Source organism: Bubalus kerabau, chromosome 5 (assembly GCF_029407905.1).
Source record: "Bubalus kerabau isolate K-KA32 ecotype Philippines breed swamp buffalo chromosome 5, PCC_UOA_SB_1v2, whole genome shotgun sequence".
Lineage (NCBI taxonomy): Eukaryota > Metazoa > Chordata > Mammalia > Artiodactyla > Bovidae > Bubalus > Bubalus kerabau.
This window is the reverse complement of record NC_073628.1, coordinates 9,165,653-9,181,312: the sequence shown is the minus strand read 5'-3', so window position 1 is coordinate 9,181,312 and position 15,660 is coordinate 9,165,653. Positions and strand designations below refer to the sequence as shown.

At 45.2% G+C, this 15,660-nt stretch overlaps 1 pseudogene; it reads right to left on the bottom strand.

The window, feature by feature from the left end:
• Positions 1–1,258: 1,258 nt before the first annotated feature.
• LOC129653601 (phospholipase A and acyltransferase 3-like) overlaps positions 1,259–15,660 on the bottom strand; it is a 54,864-nt pseudogene continuing 40,462 nt past the window's right edge.

The window sequence follows — 15,660 nt, the reverse complement described above, 5'->3', positions numbered from 1 at the left end:
CCAGACAACCAAGGCTGCCAAAGGAAACATTGGCAACCAGATGGAGGAGATGACTTGCCTTGTGGAGGGAAGGACAATTGGCCCCAGAAGGGTGCTTCCGAGGAGCCCACAAGAGCCCCTTTCAGAAAAATGGTCACTTTGAACATCTGCCAAGCCCAGCTAGTAACAGAGGCAAACCTCAAGGGACCAATCACGAATGGTCATACCTCCTTCCCTAACCCCTCCCCAGAGGCCTCAGCAGCAGGCAGGTCAGGGATAAGACCATCCACACCCACACCTCATAAGCTCTGAGGCAGCCTTTGTACCATGTGACCTGGCTCCACTGGGCAGAGCTGATTGGCTGGTGGGCCACCTGACCCAATGGCTTTCAACCAATCAGTAGACAACTCAGTGTGGTGAGGGAGCCAATCAGATTCTCTCTCAGGAGCTTGTGTTAGGAGGCCTCGCAGGCCACAGGGAGGGACGAAGCTGAGCACATATGGGAAGAGAAGCCACAGGAGTGAGTGTGGGATCAGAGACTTGGGCATTATAACAAGCCCCAAGAGGAGAGGATGCAGGATCATTGCAGGGTGGAAGTGATATAACAGAGAAAAACTGTGGAGAGCAGGGAGGTTTTAAACAAGGTTGGGCAGAGCATGTAATTTTCATTATGGCTGTGGTTTGGTTTGGTTTGAGCCCCACTGGACATCTACAGACTCCGGCTGTTGACTCCTGGAAGCCGGCCTGGGTCTAGTTCCAGGTCAAGGGTCCTGGTTTCCCTTGATTCCTGTTCTTGCATATCAGTCAGGTTTGCCTGTCTCTCCTGCTGCCAACCTGTTCCTACACAACTGGAAACATCTATTACTTGAGATAAGCAGAGCTGGACTTTGTTTCCTGCAGGTAAAGAACACAGCCCACAAATCAAAAGTGAGAGAAAATCACCAAAGAGCGAGAGCACAGCCTGGCATCAGCAAGAACAGAGCTTTGCTGCAACCTCAACAGACTCCAGCCAGGCAGTTCTTGATGCATGTCCTCCAATAAAATCCTCCCTTACTGGGTTTTGTTTTTATTATTGTAAGAAAAAATGAAATCCACAAACCAAACCAGAAACTGATAGCTTATGGTGTTTGGTGTCGAATTTGTGGTCTCCAAAGGAGAAGATTTAACTCCAGGACCAAAGATGCAGTCTCACTTACTCAGAGTTTTGTGCAGCAAAGATTTTTATTTAAAGTAAAAGGATAGAGAAAGCTTCTGACATAGATATCAGAAGAGGGTAGAAAGAGTGCCCACCTCACTAGTTTAAGCAAGGCATTATACACTTTTCAACTGGCTGCTGAGAATAGATAAAAAGAATGCCTCAAGACTGAGAAAGTTTTATCCAGACCCTCTCCCACAGCATACATCTTGAGATAACATTGGCCCGAGACTTGTCTGGTAGAATGGATTTCAAGCACTCTGTCCCTGGGAGAGATGTGTTATGGCTGTGCAAGCAGTGGGCAAACAGGCTCCCAGGCAACATTTGTTACAGTTATAATGACTAACATAGAGACCTAGAGTCTTAGAAAAGCATACCCAGCAGTAAGATATATTATGTTTAAAAGGCCAGTTTTCAAATGAAATAGACTGTTGCAAAATTAACACAGAGCTTTTCAAATTAACCCGTCCTTGTAAAGATATACCATAGCTTACAGAGCCTATGAGACTAAGGCAAAAGAATATGAAAAAGAAAGAAAGTTTACTTCCTCCTTAAAGGGTCCTTGGACTCCCTATCAACCTGCCTGTTAACTCTCTCAAAACTGTCTAGCAACACAAGACTCCCCTCAATGTATAATGTCACTGCTGACAAGACACTCCCTTCAGGTCATTGACTTTGCTTCTTGTTTCTTGAGAACATGACTCCAGCAGATAGGGCTATCAGGCCCACTCCCGAGATGGTAGCTGCTGTGACAGCATCTCTGACCTGCAAGAGACAGGAGAGTGAGTCAGACTCTGTGTCAGTAAGCTGAGTACCCCCTGTACATTCAACAAGGATGTGCAGCTCAGGGAGCTTCATATGCCTCATAGCCTCCTTGACAAACTCAGGAGTCAACAAATACTGGCAGGGAAATGCAGAGAGGAGGGCAGCATGAGGAAGGAATTTGTGAATAGGGCAGCTGGCCAATGACATACACAGGCCTGAAGAGGGAAATTCCCTTCAGCCCACGGGTTTTTAAAGCAGACAGATCCCCAGAGGGTGACTGTGGAAAGGACAGGGAGATGAGGCCAGATGGTTGAAATCCTGGCTGATCAACAGGGAGCTCTTGAGATACTTATAAAGTTGAAGAGGAATTGCTATTGAACCTCAATGAACTCTGACCTGGGTCCTAACAGAGCCCTCCCTTGTCTTCCTCTTTTGTGTATCCCCAGCGCCCAGACCTGCCAGGCGCCAAGTGCTCTCTGCACGTTCTTCCATAAATGACTCAACTATGAATAAGAGTGGTGATGTTATACTTTAAATTATTAAGATACCTTACTTATATTGCTTGTAGTAGAAAAAAAAACCAGCAAAAGTAAGAGTAAGTTTCAGGGTAAAAACAGAACATGTATCAAATTTCACTCCTTCCTGAACTCCAAATAAAAATAAAATAAGACATTAGTTTTAGGCATAATTCCACTAAGACTCAGAGAACACTAAAGGCTAAGGTAGCTGTGGAAAAAGCTGAATATTAATCCTAAATACAGTAAGTCCCTTACATACTAACCTGGTCAGTTCTGAGGGCACGTTCTTAAGTCCAATTTCTTCGTAGGTTCAACAAAGTTAGCTTAGGTACCCAAGTAACACAATCAACTATACAGTACTGTACTGTAAAAGATTTATAATACTTTTCACACAAAAAATACATAAAAACAAAAACTGTACAAATTAATAAAGGTCAAAGAGTAACACAGCTTTTGCTTTTACCTTATTATCAGACAGGAAAAAACTTGACTTCTCAAGCTAGGAGCCACAAAGCATTTAGATCTAGTGATCTAGCCTTTTGGGTGCAGGAAATTACAGCCCCAAGGCCTTTAAAATATTTTTTAATTCAAAGGAATAAAATGTCAGGGCTGAGTTACGAGCAGTTATTTAGGCTCTTCAACATTTAAGAGACTACACCTTCAATCTTTTGACTGACTCCCGATATATTGTAGGGTTGTTTCCTCATATAGAGACTGCTAATATTCCAGAAAATAAAACTACTATTTTATCCTTGTTATCTGATTTACAGAAAGTGATTAAACACACACACACACACACACACACACACACAAATATTTTGTGGGACATATTGGAGCCCATTCCAGCTTGCTCGGCCCTTTACATGAAAGAAATGCTTTGGCAGATACATTGACTAAACTAATCGCTTTAAACTTACATAAAAAGATTGATAAGGCCAAAAATTCTCACAAAATTCACCATCAAAATGCAGCTGGTTTAAGGTATGAATTTCATATCCCGGCCAAATATGTTGCTAACTTGTGGGAGAGGGTATGCTTGTATTCTTCCTCAGGACAGAGATTCTCCGATCTGGATTCCAGACAGACTAATTCGTCATGTCACAGCCCCCCAGAGACCAGATCCGCGGCGCGCACATTCGTCCGCCCCGCCCCCTAGCCAGCTCTTGCCTCCGCGCCGCCAGCGGCGCCTCGCACCCTCCTCACTGCACCTGGCGACTTAGAGCAAAGAAGTTTGTGTGGCGAGTGAGGGCCAGAGAGGAAAGGGTGCCCACGGAGTGCCGTCCAGACCAGCGCTGCCCCGCCAGCAAGAGGGGAACGCCCCGAGCCCAGGCGGCGTCTAGCCCGAGTCCGCAAATGTCCGCCATAGGCACCGCAGCCCACAGCCTGCTGCTCGAGTTCTGCCTCCTGCTGCTGGGGACACTGCAGCTGTTCCCCAGTGCACCCACAACAGGAGTTTTGCAATGCAGACGTAGTGATCAGGGCTAAAGCAGTCAGTAAAAAAGAGGTGGACCTAATATAGTAACTTGTGAACAATGTATGCTTTCATCTTGTTTAAACCCTCAATATAATGTTTGCTCCTTTGGGGTGGTGTTGTGAACAATGTATGCTCTCATCTTGTTTAAACCCTCAATATAATGTTTGCCCCTTTGTAGTGTTACAACATCCACCCTATTTTATGATGTAACCACTTATTGATATGATAGTTATGGTCTTGCTGTATTACAACAACTGTAGGATTTAATGTGATTGTGAAGGTTTGTGGGCTTACTTATTTTAGGAATATCAGCTTTAATAGCAGCAATTACTTCTGTTACTGTGGCAGCAATATCATTGACTCAACAAGTGCATACTACCCAATATGGTGATACCATGTCTAAAAATGTTTCTCTAAATCTAGAAACACAGGAAGCTATAGATAGAAAGTTGGAGATGAGGGTAGATGCCTTGGAGGAGGCAATAATGCATATTGGGACTGAGTTACAGGCTTTAAAAGTGAAAATGGCTCTGTCATGCCACTCTGATTACTGGTGGATATGCGTGACATCTCTGAAGGAAACGAGACAGATTATGAATGGGAGAAAATTAAAAATCATATTTCAGGTGTTTGGAACAGCTCTGACATTGGCCTGGACTTAGGGAAACTCCATAATCAAATACAGACCTTGGAACACTCTCGACTGGATTTTACCGCCGCTGGAGCAGCTAATGACTTTTTTCACACGTTTTCTAACTTCATTTCAGGAAAAAACATTCTGTCTAATATCTTTAGTTATGCTGCTGTTGGTGCTCTAATTTTGCTTCTCATAATCATTCTTCGTGTATTGTCAGGATTCTTCCGCATAACATTCAGAACCTCGATACTGAGCTGCATCTGGCTGTTTTAAGAAATAAAAAAAGGGGGAGATGCCGGGAGCCAGCATGAGGAACTCCGCCCGTGGCAAAGGTCATGAGGAAGGAGGCTCGGCATACACAAAGGCGGGATCGAGCCTCAGGAGTCCCCCTGGAAATTCTCAAGCATCTACCCCCAAAGCCAGAGTCTGCCTACTTTACTGCTTTGTGCTCTCACCTACACCTCTGACTTTACGGGGGGCTGTCCCCCACCACCTTTCTCTGAAAAAGAGTTAACTTACAGCTTCAGTTAATAAAGTTCCTGGGCATGACAAGAGTGTTTCAACTCACAAAATCCTTTGGAAGTTCTCTAGCCTGCCTTAACAGGTTCTTCCGGCCACATGTGATTGTTCACAGCCTCCCAACCATGAGAGGCATGAGATGTTCTAAACTGTCTAAATACAGATTCCTTTGAGCAGTTAAAAGATTGATTAGAAATTGTATTGGTGAAGGGTTTTTCACTTGTTGGGCCAATGTTTGCTGCTAAGTTTCCATATCCCTTACCTACTGTATCCCTTGGAGTGTATTGATTAATATAATTGGTGTATAGGAATGTAAGTAATAGCTTTAATGTTTGTAACCTTGTACCCTTGAGTTAATTCTTTCCTTGTTATAGCCCACCACACTTTTGCCCTATAGAAATGCAACTTTATCTAATGCTTTTGGAGGGTGGCGCCTAACTTTAGAATAATCACCTTTAGAGAAAAATAAGTTTTCTGAAGAAAGGGTCATAAAATGTTAACAGGCCTCCTGGCCAGAAGATGATGTAAATCACCTAAACTTTTGCATATGATAAGTTTGAAAGCCTGGCTTTGATAGGGATCAAGGACTGCTGTCCTTGCATGACTCTACCCCATCCCCCATTATCCTCTATGCACAACTTAAGGTATAAAAACTACTTTGGAAAATAAAGTGCAGGCCTAGTTCACCGAAGCTTGGTCTCCCCATGTCGTTCTTTCTCTCACCTTCTTGCTGAATTCCCATCTGGGGCGTGGAGACTCGTCAAGCCTACTAATTTTGCCTGGGCTTCTAAGATCTGACCAGGGAGGCCTTAGTGTCTCCTCTCCTTCGGGAGAATGGGAGGACACCTGCGGCCTACATAGGTGATGCAAACTCCTTGTCTTGGAGTTTTATTGGCTTTCCACGTAAACCAAGTTATTCAGCCTCTTTTCTTCACTGAATTTCTTCGCTGAGCTATCCTTATTTGACCACTCTTTATATCTTTAATTCAATTGTATCCTGAAGGCCGAAGCCATCTCCCCTTTGAATTCCCTGGATCCACTGGGGCTGGACCCCGGCAAAAGAACATATTTTTTTTTACTTCAACTTAAATTCTTTATTATCATACTCAAAGATACTTATTGAAAGTGAAAGCATTAGCTGCTCAGTTGTGTCTGATTCTTTGTGACCTCATGGACTGCAGCCAGCCAGGCTTCTCTGTCCATGGAATTCTCCAGGCAAGAATACTGCAGTAGGTTGCCACTCTATTCTCAAGGGAGACTTCCTAACCAGTCATTGAACCCCAGTGTCCTGCATTGAACGCAGATTCTTTACCATCTGAGCCATCCTTTTAATAGGGTTCTCATACATTAAAAAAAAAAAAAAGATTTATTCATTGATTTTTGGCTGCATTGGGTCTTCATTGCTGTGTTCTGACTTTCTTGAGATGCAGGAAGTGGGGAGTCCTCTTTGTTGTGGAGCATAGTCTCTAGAACTTGGGCTCAGTAGTTTTTGGCTCAGTAGTTGTGGCACACGGGTTTACTTACCTCACCTCATGTGGGATCCTCCTGGACCAGGGATCGAACCTGTGTCCCCTGCATTGGCAGGTGAATTCTTTACTGCTGGGACCACCAGGGATGGCCCTCTCATATATTTTTAATCTTATAGTATAGTACATTGAAAAGTACAGTAGAGAAGAACAACAGTCAGCATCCAGGGACTGGTGTCACATGAACAAGCAAGAAGAGTTACTGACTGGAGGAGGGAGAGGAGGTGGAGATGGTGGAACTGAAGGATTGTCAGCAATAGGAGATGGAGGGCACGCTTCAATGTCACTCATTCCTGACTTTGCTGGGACACAAGTTCGCATCTTTGAAAGTTCAAAACTTGAATGTTTGTATGTCGGGGGCTAACTGTGTACATCACTTAATGGGAAATAGATGGGGAAACAGTGGAAACAGTGTCAGACTTTATTTTGGGGGGCTCCAAACACTGCAGATGGTGATTGCAGCTATGAAATTAAAAGACATTTACTTCTTGGAAGGAAATTTATGACCAACCTAGATAGAATATTCAAATGCAGAGATATCATTTTGCTAACAAAGGTCCGTCTAATCGAGGCTATGGTTTTTTCAGTAGTCAGGTATGGATGAGAGAGTTGGACTAGGAAGAAAGCTGAGCACTGAAGAATTGATGCTTTTGAACTGTGGTGTTGGAGAAGACTCTTGTGAGTCCCTTGGACTGCAAGGAGATCCAACCACTCCATTCTAAAGGAGATCAGCCCTGGGTGTTCTTTGGAAGGAATGATGCTAAAGCTGAAACTCCAGTACTTTGCCACCTCATGCGAAGAGTTGACTGATTGGAGAAGACTCTGATGCTGGGAGGGATTGTGGGTAGGAGGAAAAGGGGACGACAGAGGATGAGATGGCTGGATGGCATCACCAACTCAATGAACATGACTTGTGAGTAAACCCCGGGAGTTGGTGATGGACAGGAAGGCCTGCGGAGCTGCGATTCATGGGGTCACCAAGAGTCGAACATGACTGAGTGACTGAACTGAACTGAACTGAACTGTGTACAACAGAATCCCTAACAAAGATCACATATTGACATCACCAGGTACTTCTGGAAGTGGGTGAAAGAGAGAGAGAGAGTTGAGGACCCTCCTTAACCACAATGAAAATCAGAAGATTTGGGGGTCTGAAAACAGAATCACATTTGAGGGTGTGGGTATCATACCTCCAAAAAGGGATTGAGAGGCCATAAATGTGCTAAATGGAGACTCTTGGCCTTCCCGTCCCCTCTGCTCCCAGTACTTTACCCTTTACATAAGAGTCAGGAAAACTCTTGTGGGGAATCAAACTGGCCCAAGTGGAAACAATGAAAGGTAACAATATGAGGGTCCCAGTCTACTCTGAAGTGAACCTCAAAGTCAACAAGCCACTGCCCTCTCTGAGCTCACCCCTCAACCCCCCTATTCTTAATCATGATCCCACAATCCAGATGTACCAGACATCTAGCTGCTGCTGCTGCTGCTACTGCTAAGTCACTTCAGTCGTGTATGACTCTATGCAACCCCATAGACGGCAGCCCACCAGGATCCCCTGTCCCTGGGATTCTCCTGGCAAGAACACTGGAAGGGTTGCCATTTCCTTCTGCAAGGCATGAAAGTGAAAATGAAACTGAAGTCGCTCAGTCATGTACAACACTTTGCAACCCCAAGGACTGCAGCCTACCAGGCTGCTCCAACCATGGGATTTTCCAGGCAAGAGTACTGGAGTGGGATGCCATTGCCTTCTCCGAGACATCTAGCAGGACCATGTAAATAGAAGACAGAGAGCAAAACAAAAAGGAAACAGCAACCTGGAGAAAGAAAAGATAACATATTTTTAAAAACTGTCTTTAGAGAAGAGAATGTATACAGTAAAGAAGAGGGATTTCCTGGTGGCTCAGTGCTGAAAAATCCACCTGGCAATTCAGGATCCCTAGGTTTGGAAGATCCCCTGGAGAAAGCACTCCAGGATTCTTCTCCCACAGATGGAGGCACTGGTGGGCTATGGCCCTTGGAGCTGCAAAAGAATCAAATATGACTTAGAGACTAAACAACATCAACATTAAAGAAGAACACAGTGCTATTAAAAATAAGGGAATGTTGAGAGAAAAAAAGCAAATCTCAGAAAATAAATATGTGATGGAAATTACAAACTCAATAGACATTTTAGAGATAAGGTTGGGAAATCTCTCAGAAGGAACAGCAGAAAAGATGAAGCTATAGAAAACAGCTTCCAAAGGTAAAAGCAAAGGAAAATCCAGTCAGTATAACATTTTAATAATAAGCTTTCCAGAAAGAAGGACTAGAGGAAACTCAGAGGCGGGGAAGCAAGAGTGAAATAACTCATGAAAATTTACTAGGACCAAAAGATATATGTTTTCAGATTGAAATGGTGCTTTGAGGATAAAGGCAGACCTATGTCAAGGCACATTAGTGTGAGATTTTAGAACACTGGGTAAAGACAAGACATTACATCTTCTAGAGCAGGAGGGAAAAAGAGGAAAACGAGAAAAGACCAGGAATCAAAATTACTTTAGCTTTCATCAGGGCAATGCTGGAAGCAAGAAGACAATGGAAGAATGCCTTCAAAATCTTAAAGTAAAACCATTTGTAACCTAGAATTATATACCTACGTGATTAGTTGCTCAGTCGTGTCCGACTCTGTGAGACCATATGGACAATAGCCCACCAGGCTCCTCTGTCCATGGAGAATCTCCAAGCAAGAATACTAGAGTGGGTTGCCATGCCCTCCTCCTACAGGGGATCTTCCCAAACCAGGGATTGAACCCAAGTTTCCCACATTGCAGGCCGACAGGGGCCAATGGGGTCACACAGAGTCAGACATGACTGAAGCGACTTAGCAGTATAATAGGAAAAGCAATGAATCCATCTCAAAGGAATTCTATAAACCACCTGACTGACATAATCCTTTAAACTGTAAGGATTCTTTCCTGTCTGAGCCACCAGGGAAGCCCAAGAATACTTCAGTAGGTAGTCTATCCTTTTTCCAGGGGATCTTCCTGACCCAGGAATCAAACCAGGGTCTCCTGCATTTCAGGAGGATTCTTTACCAGTTGAGCTACCAGGGAAGCCCTGGAATTCTATACCTATACAGACTTAAATCAAGTGGGAGGCTAAATTGAAAAATAATTCAGACATACAGGATCTCAAAAAAAATTCTCCTTCCATGCATCCTTTTTTAGAAAGCTGCTGAAGGAGTTTCCACCACAAGAAATGTGTAAACCAAGACAGGGCTTCCCAGGTGACTCATTGGTAAAGCATCCACCTGCCAAAGCAGGAGACATGGGTTTGGTCCCTGCATTGGGAAGATCCTCTGGAGAAGGAAATGGAACCACCTCCAGTATTCTTGCCTGGAAAGTCCCATGGGCAGAGGAGCCTGGAGGGCTAGAGTCCATGGTGTCCGAAAAGACTCAGGCACAATTTAGCTATTCAACAATAACAACAAACCAAGAAAGAGGACATGAGAAATGGAAGATGGTGCTCTGGTGCAGGAGATAAGAGAGGGAGGCCTTTCTAGAATAACAGCAAGAGGAGCTCCCAGGACAATAACTATACCCAGTGTAAAGAGTAACTGGTAGGCAGAAAAATAGCCCCCAAAGATGTCTAGGTCTTAATTCCATAATATGTCCTCATTCCGAATACTGGTAAATACATTATGCTACATGGAGAGAGAGAATTAAGATTGCGTATAGAATTAAGGTTGCTAATCAATTTACCTTAGAATAGGAAGATTATTCTGGATTTCCAGGTAAGCCCAATGTGATCACAAAGTTTCTGATGGAAGCGGGAAGAAGTAGAGTCAGTATCATAGTGATGCAATTGAGAGAGACTCAACCAGCCATTTCTAACTTTGAAGATGAAAGGGAGCCACAAGCCAAGAAATGCAGGCAGCCCCTTGAAGCTGGAAAAGACTAGAAACCAGGTTCTCTGTGAGAGCCTCTAGAAAATAACACAGCCTTGCTGACACCTTGATTCTACCCCCTGAGACCTGTTTCAGAATTCTGACCTCCAGAACTATAAGACAATACATTTGTTTTGTGTTAAGCCACTGAATTTCTGGCCATTTGTTACAGCAGCCACAGGAACTCATACAGCAACCAATTCAAGTTCGAGCCTGGCATGTAGAGCTAACTGTTGTCACCATTATCCTATATATCTTAAGGCAACGTCTGGGGCATGTGGCCTACCTGAGTGTGAGAAGCAGCAGAGAAATAAGAAACTAAGAGACCATGGAGCTAGGGACACACTGAGGACCCATCTGGTCGCTGCGGGAGACCCCGTAGCGCAGCTCATTGACGAAATGCTCGCAGTTCTTGCTGGTCAGACTGTAGCAGAACTCCTGGTCCACCAGCTCCTCCGCCCGCTGGACAATTCTGCTGGGAGGGAATGGGTTGTACTTCTCATCGTGCTTGTTGTTGACCCTGTACAAATCTCTCCCAGCCACATCACACAGCCACTCCTTCTTGGCTATGGCCCTGTTGGCCACTGAAGACATGATCCTGGACCCACCAGCTCAAGCGATTCTGCCTATGGATTCAGGATGAGGAACACGATTGGTCCTGGGCCGGCCCCCAGCCTAGCACCCACCACATCCACAAGGGGATGAGCAGATGAGTCAGGGTCAGAGCTGTGTGGCTTTGGATAAGACCCTTGTGGTCTCTGGTCCCTGGTCTCCTTATCTGAAATGAGAAATGAAGTTCCATAATTTGTTGTGATTTTTTTAACCCACAGAAGCTGGCCTTGCACACCCTGTGACACCCCAGTGGCCCTCTTGATTGTGCAAATACAGGCTCTGAGCACACCCGCCTCCCTGGGAGAATAGAGTGTGAATATTTTGTGATCCCACCAACTCTCCACTTCCCTGACACACACAAAGCTGATTGCTGCAGAAAAGGTGGATGGATTTGGGGAACAGATCCTATTCTTGATGTGTAGAGGTATCTCGTGGCTTTAATTTGTATTTCCCTAGCAGCTAAAGATGTTGACCATCTTTTCATGTGCTAATTTTCCATCTGTGTGTTCTCTCAGGAGTGCTGTCCCCTTCTCTATTTCCTGAAATTTTGTAAAAATTGGGACCCTTTCTTTAAACTGTTCATGAAATTTGCTGGGGAAGCTATCTAGACCTGGATGTTTCCATGTGGAAGATTTTTTAATTAAAAATTCAATTCCTTTACTAGGACATAGAAATAGACTGTGTATCTATTTTATCTTGGGTTGCTTTTGATAGTTTGTGTTTTTCAAGAAATTGGTCCATTTAATCTAGATTCCATATATATGCATGACTATGCAATATTTGTTTTACTCTTTCTGACTACTTTACTCTGTATAACAAGTTCTAGGTTCATCCACCTCACTACAACTGACTCAAATTCATTCCTTTTTATGGCTGACTAATATTCCACTGTACATATGTACCCTATTTTCTTTATCCACTCATCTATCGATGAATATCTAGGGTGCTTCCATGTCCTGGCTATTATAAATAGTGCTGCAATGCACACTGGGGTACATGAGTCTTTTTGAATTGTGGTTTTCTCAGAGCATGGACAGAGGAGCCTGGTGGGCTACAGTCCATGGGGTCGCTAAGAGTCAGACACAACTGAGCGACTTCACTTACACTTTTTCACTTTCATGCATTGGACAAGGAAATGACAACCCACTCCAGTGTTCTTGCCTGGAGAATCCCAGGGATGGGGGAATCTGTTGGGCTGCCATATATGGGGTCACACAGAATTAGACATGACTGAAGTGACTTAGCAGCAGAGCATATGCCCAGTAGTGGGGTTGTTGGGTCATATGGTAATTTTATTCCTAATTTGTTAAGGAATCTTCAAACTGTTCTCCATAGTGGCTGTACCAATCTACATTTAATCTTAGTCATCAAATGTAATACATATATACAGTGCATAATATGATTTTCTTATCTTTTCAATGTCTGTGGGGTCTTTAGTGAAAACCCTTCTTTCATTTCTGATGTTGGCAATTTGAATCTTTTCCCCTTTTTTTCTTTGTCAGTCTCACTAGAGTTTAACCAATTTAATTGGTATTTTCAGAAAAACAGCTTTGACCCTATTGATTTTCTCTACTGTTTCCTGTTTCCAACTTTATAGATGTCTGCCCTTATCTTTTCTATTTCCTTCTTTTTACTTGCTTTGGTTTATTTGGCTCTCTTTTTCTAATTTCTTCACGTGAAAGCTCAGAGTACCTGATTTTAAACTTTTCTTCTTTTCTACTATAAGCATTTAATATAATACATTTTTGTCTATACCACACAAATTTTGATATTTTGTGTTTACATTTTTGTTCATTTTAATATGTTTGCTAATGTCCATTGAGACTTCCTGCCAGAGGAGCCTGGCAGGCTATAGGCCATGGGATCATAAAGAGTCGGACACGACTGAGAGTCGGACAGGACTGACATTTAGACAGAAAATCCTTCCTTGCTTTCAGGGACCAGATGGACCACATTCTTGTCTAATAACCACTTTGAAAACGTCTCAGCCAGATCTCCAGGTAGAGCGTTTGACCTGCCTGCCCTAGAAAAACCAGATGAACATGAACCTAAGCCATCCGTCTCGCAGAGAGTGGCTTCTTTGGGGAGAAGGGGTGATGCTTAATCTTCATCACGTGATGGGCAACCAGGACGGTGCAAGCACTTGTCTTGGGCACCAGCCCTCACCCCTGCTAAGACATGGGAAAGGAGGGAGGGTCCTGGGACTGTGTTGGCTGAGTCCGTGTTCACTCAGGTGTACCTTCATATGCCCGGGACTGTGTGGATGTGTTTCTGCACGTGTGTACTCAAGACACAGCATGCACAGCATCTTCCCAACATGTCCCAGAACCAGGCCCACCCAGGGCAATGCTGGGCAGTCAGTCTGTGGACAGACCCCCAAGCCCACCACCCTGTGATCGTGGTGCCCATGGCCTCCTTCAGCCCCATCTTTAGGTCCCCTCCTGCCCTCAGGATGCCCGTCTCTCATACCTGATGTCTTGAGAGATGTAAGTTGGAGAGATCTTAATGGGACCCAACATGCAGTTCAGGGACCAGAACCCTGTGGGATCACACAGCTGTCAGCAATGGGATGGACACCTGCCACGTACGTGGCCCTTCCACCCACACAACAACCTGACAAGAAGCATCATCCCATTGTGGAGGTGCAGGAACCAGGGTTACCAGAGGGTGATGCCCTGCTCAACGTCATTTGTGCCAAGAGCCCAAGCCGGGCCTTTGTCCACATCTCCCACTAGGCACCCCACAGTCCTGCCTGACTCCCTTTCCTCACCCCATTTCTCATGGTGTGTTCCTCCCAAGGGCACCCCAGCTGCAAAAATGAATCATTTTTCTGTTCCCGCTACATTCCTGATCTGAGGAATGATGTCCCCTGTTCCAACCCCTCTTCCAGGTTTCCTAGTCCCCAGAGAGGGCCATCCTAAGTTCTCCAGCTCCCTAACACATCTTTTCCACCTGCATCCAACCACAAAGTCCAGTCAGTGCCCACCCTGGAAGTTTATCCTGAATTCACTGCCTTGTCCATCTCGCATCCACTGACTTAGTCCAGGCCAGCCCCATCCTTGCCTCTGTGACCCCCTCTACCCTCTGACAGCCCCCCCCACCTCCTATCTCCATCATTCAATCCCCAAATGTCCCCAGTTGTCTAAACCACAGCTGGGACGCTAACAACAGCAGACAGTGGAAAGGCAGTCAGCTGTGTCTCTACTTAGAAAGGAAATGGGGCAGGATGTAGGCTCAGAGCACAGAACAAAGCCACACAGGCCTGCATTTCCTGAGAAATATGATACCTTTTCCAGGAATTGACTGAGTTTCTGTAACTCAGAGGCTCTCTACATATCCACAAGCCTGCTTTGCATCCTCCTCCCAACCCCAGTGAGTCAATCGCCCCTGATATTTTGCCAGGTGCTATCTGATTGTTGGAGAACTGGTTCCTGTCTGTTTGTAGCCTTGAAATAAGTTGGTTTTCACCCAGATGAGAAGCAGGTGAGTGCATCCCGTATGTTGATTGGATAGTCAGTAGCCATCCCTCCCCGTGATGCACACACACACCACAGCCACTCACCTTCTCCCAGGCTCACAATCCTGCTGTTCATCAGGCAGCAGGCAACCCTCCAGCTCCAGTCGATGCACCGTGAGTGGTCTGAAGCTGCTCTGGAAGCCCCTTTCTCTTTGCCCATGATTGGTTTTTGAAGGGGAAGCATGACTCAGCTCTGGCCAATGAAGAGGGAGAGCAGGCCAGCCAGGGGGTTATAGGAAAGACTATTCCCTGGAGGGATAAAAAAAAAAAAAAGACAAGTGATGGGAAAGATCTTCCTTTAGTGCATTTGGACATCGCCAGGAAAATGTGTGCCCCTTGAGGCTGCTGCAGCCATGGTAACCAGGCAGGGTGTCACTGGGGACACAGCACCAGCATGATGGAAAAGCCTAGGTCCTTAGTGGCCTCAACGAGCTACTGAAATGGATCTGAGTCACTGGCCTCTGTCTTCCTGTTAGAGTCAGTGACTGCCCAGGCTGTCAAAACCTGTTTTAGTTAAGTTCTGCTTCTTGCAGCCAAACGCATCCTACAGGGGCATCGAGGTCTTGGGTCCCACATGCCACAAGGCACCCACCTCCTGAAGGCTTGTCCCGTGGAGTGCAACACCCCATCTGGCCCATCCCATGGCTTCTGACCCAGTATTTCCTAGAGTCATTACAATGGCCTAGAAGGTGTACTGGGGGGGTGGCACCTCTGAGCCTCTAAATGCCCCTCTTCCTGGAGTAGGAACAGTCGTCCAGGATTTTGTTGAAAGAGACCTTGCGTTTCTCAAGCAAGGCCAGATGATAGCACCAGCCTCCTACTCTACTTCCAGGGGGCTAGAAGTCCCAGCGACTTTATGTTTTGAGGTAGGTAATCATTGACCTTTCCACGTAAAGCAAATCATGCTGCTGCTGCTGCTGCTGCTGCTAAGTCGCTTCAGTCGTGTCCGACTCTATGTGACCCCTTAGACGGCAGCCCACCAGGCTCCCCCGT